Genomic DNA, 4,280 nt, shown 5'->3' on the forward strand with positions numbered 1-4,280 from the left:
AGCAACAACAACAACTTGCATTTATATAGTGCCTTTCATCCTGGAGCTTCTTATCACGTCAGTGAGTCATCTCAAAGCTCTTCACAGAATATATGGTAAAGTGGATTGACCGTGTATGTTGTGTGGGAAACTTTAGCATTGTGAAATAATAATATTGAGGTATTTAAATGTTTTTCGGCAACAACGATAACTTGCAGTTGTACAGTGCCCTTCACCAGGGCAGCGTCACACAGCGCTTTAAACACTGATGACACAGTTCTGTAAGCGTGATGGATAAATCGTCTGTTGCTCAGAAAGGAATTGTGATGAAAAGAAGCAAGTTACTTGTTTATAAAAAAACACCAAAATGCCATTTCTTTTCCAAAGCTTCTGCCCATCGTGCTTCCAAAAGTTCATCACAAGTGTTGTCTGAAGTATCTGTAAACTGGATGGTAAAGAGCAGGGAATGGGATCTCTTTGGTTCCTGACTGATGTATTTCTTACAAAGTAACAGTTTCAGGCAGAAATAGAAAATTGCTCCATCACATCTACCCAACCAACATCCCTAAACAATCCCTTCTGAAACCTCTACCTTGTCATCTGACTTAGTTTTCAATCCTTTCTGTTTCCAGGGACTTGTTTCATTTCTTTTTTAAACCCTTTATGGGAGGAGAGGAATTAATAGTTCATGATGCAATAACCAATGATAATTATAACATCATCCCCCCACCCCCCCCACCAAAAGAAAATCTCCCCCCCAAACCCATCCACATATACACACAGAGTTTCTGTTTCCGCTACCTGGAAGTTGTTTCATGTGCCTATCACCCTTTGGCTCGGTACAAAAATCTCCAGCATTTCCAATTCACCTTATCCCACCTGACCGAAGATCAGCTTGGCTAATGATTTTCAGTGGGCAATCGACTGAACTGCTGATGTCTATACAGAGTAGGGACATTGCACAGCAAGGCCAATGTGAACGCAGCAAATCTGTAGTGTCCGACAGAAGAAATTTTACTCCCATTATCCAAGAAATATGTAATAACTGCTTCTCCAGATTTCCTAACAGGGTATAATGTCCCTCTCTGATTGAGCAGGTTCTCATTTACACATTGCTATGCATACGCATTACCTGATCACCATTTGGCATATTAATAGGGTGTGTATCGGTTACAAATGCTCAAGGTTGTATATTTTATATATAACGTAGTATTCCTTAAATGTCTTAAAACACTGGAGTTACAGCAAAACTGACAAGCATTTTAATACATTCATAACCACTGTAATGGGTAATTCTAGAAGTCTGCAAAATCCTAGTTCATATTTAAAATATTTATGTAGTTGCCTATTGAAAGGATGATCTTATTCTCTTGGCTGGGGAGGAGGTTGATGGAACCGGGGAGTGAATGGTGATACAGTTACAAACACAGCAAACAATAATGGAAACAGATAGCTTGAAGTTTGCTAGCACAAACCTTTATCTCTGACTTAAGAAAAAAATCCTGAAAATTGCTCAAAAGATTCAGTGAGTTCTGATTTTTGATCATTCATTTTCAACAGCTGGAAATAATACAAAGGAGTGTCAGGGGATAGCCATGAAGGAGAATTAATGGAATTGCCAGAGTCCATAAAAAAACAAGTAATCCTTCAGACTGCCAATCTGGACCCAATGTGCCTTTGGATCTGGTCTGAGTTGGCTTGCTTAAGAAATGAGAGCATCTGTTTGGACAGGACAGCAGCTCAGTTGCACATTGCAGCAAAGAGCCCCTGGTACTGAGCATCTCAATGGAGGGAATTAACCCAGTTCAACAGCGGTAAGGACTTACACTCGTGTATCAGGATGGTCGTAGGTCAGGATGTTATGAGGTCATTCCCCCCCCCCACACCCACCCCCCACCTGGGTGTACCTGGCTGAGTCAGAAATACTTTCGCCTCTAAGTCAGAAGTTTGTGGGTTCAAATCCCACATCAGGACTTTGACCTCACATAGTCTAGTCTGAAGCTCCAATGCAGTGTAGAAGGGAATGACGTGAAAGGCACTGTATAAATGCAAGGATTTATTAATTATTATTGCCACCTGTGGAGAGTTGCATTGTTGGAGGTGGTATCCTTGATGAGTCATTCAACTGAGGTTCCAAATGCCTGTTCAGGTGAACTGAGAAGTGTGTTTCTGTCTCCCAGTGTCCTGGATAACAATCCTCCACCAATAAAGACTGGTCACTTCACTTCATGGATGTTTGTGAGTCATTGCTGTGTGCAAATTGGCTGCTGCACTCGCCCACAAAATACACGGTCACTTCGTTTTAAATCCTGGGAGAACATCCTCCCACGTGAAAGACACTATATAAATGGAAGAATGTATTAATTATTATTATAACCACCTGTGGAGAGTCTCATTAGTTTGCACGTGGGACTCTATGCGTTGAGGTACAACAACAACAACTTGCACTTATATAGTGCCCTCCACTCAGGGTAGTGTCTCAGAGTGCTTAATTTTGTGTTAAGTTAATAATTAGAAGTGATGGATGAATGAGAGAAGAAATATGAATGGAATCCCTGTAGGTGTGTTGCACTGTCTTTACACTGATTTGGGGTCGATTCCTCCAGTTGGATTGAATGCTTCAGCAGAGCAATTCTCTTGAACAGCAAGTGTTTCTTCAAAACAGACAGCAACTTACACAGCCCACTGGTCTCTGCCACTTTCGTAAAACTCTTACAAATTAATAAAATAAAACAAATAATGCAATATTTGACAACGGTGTCTTTCTGTAGCACACCATTCCAGCGAAAACATGTAAGAAATGGCTTTTTTTTAAAAAAGGTCATTCTACCTGTTTATTTTCCCTTTCCCCCCCTTTTTTCACACACAACCACAATCTGGGCACGGACCAGCCTGGCTGAATTTGCACAAACATTACACATCGTGAAGCTGCTTTGAAGTAAATGAGTGCAGAATTCAAACCGCTGTTAAGGATTATAACAAGGTTCGAATTGTTAGAAACAAGAAAGTCTGTCTGCCTCATAATGTGCAGAACGCAGTCCCACTCTGTCCAAAACAAAGCTGCCCTTTTACACGAGAAAACTCAAAGGCGAAAGCCTCATTGGTTCCATTTTTTTTCCAGGATATCTTTTTTTCACTTGCCCTCACAGAAGTTTTGTAAAGTAATGGAAACTGGCTAAATAGTTACTAAAAGTTTGATTGCCAATATGGCCCAGAAAGGATAGGAAATTATTGGGAGACTGCCTCAGGGTTTGAATCCTGCAGCAATAGAATAACATCTCTTGTGCTGTTGCCTACAGGCAATAGAGAGAGACAGGAGAGAGAATGAAAAAGTCAAATGACTTCCAGATGGGGATTGGCTGCAGAAACTCTTCCAGGGGAACCAAGGACTGATCTAATAATGAATTAGTAACCTTTTTTTGTCTAGTTCAACTGCCACTGGTGTTTGTGATTCTTGAAGAGATTTGAACTCTGTGTCACACAATTGCTATCACTGTGTATGAAAATACAGCTCATTTTCCCAGCACTGAACTAAACAGGCAAAACTCATTTCAGGTGGCCAGAAGGGAATGGAGTTTCCTCAGTAAAAGTGGTGCCAAAGGGTGGAAAGATGCCTTTTTATCTCCCAGCAGTGTCAGGTTTGGTTTCAGACTATAATAATAATAATCCTTGCATTTGATATAGTGCTTTTCACATCTTCTAGATATACTGTAAAGTGAATTGACTGCATATTTGTGGGCGAAATGTGGCAGCCAATTGCACACAGCAGCGTCCCACAAACAGTCGTGGATCGAAATAACCAATTTATTATTGTTTTTTTTCTTGAGGGATTATTATCAGGTGTGTGGAGTAAAGAAACTTGCCCAAAGTTTCATCCTGCTGGGAATCAAACCCAGGTCTCTTGCTTGGGAGGCGAGTGCTCTAACCACTGAGCCACAGGACTCCTATTGCTGGGATACAAGGCACAACCCAAATGCCAACAGGTTAAAATAAAATGTAGGCATTTTCTTTTCTCTCCTCTACCCTATCCCCCACCTCCAAGTATTTTAAAAAAAATGTCCTCTGGTAGATCCTTGGATTTCGCATTTTTTTAATAGATTTTTACCTGACAATTCATAGATTTACCAACTCAACACAATTTCCTGAAATCCCAAGATCATGTGTGGGGAGGGCTGAAAGTTCAATTTTACCTCCTCTTCCCCAGAGGGTGAGTAATTGTATTCAATGATTTCTTAACATTTAGTTTGAAGAAAGAACTGGACTGATTTGGACTGCGAGCCCCAAATCCTCATGTGGCTTCT

The 4,280-nt window shown here is 40.7% G+C and overlaps 1 non-coding gene across 1 annotated transcript; it reads right to left on the minus strand.

The window, feature by feature from the left end:
* Positions 1–3,850: 3,850 nt before the first annotated feature.
* Positions 3,851–3,922, minus strand: trnag-ccc. The gene has a single exon. It is a non-coding gene; the product is annotated as a tRNA-Gly (tRNA).
* Between the last annotated feature and the right edge of the window lie 358 nt (positions 3,923–4,280).

Source organism: Callorhinchus milii, unplaced genomic scaffold (genome assembly GCF_018977255.1).
Source record: "Callorhinchus milii isolate IMCB2004 unplaced genomic scaffold, IMCB_Cmil_1.0 Scaffold18, whole genome shotgun sequence".
Taxonomy (NCBI): Eukaryota; Metazoa; Chordata; class Chondrichthyes; order Chimaeriformes; family Callorhinchidae; genus Callorhinchus; species Callorhinchus milii.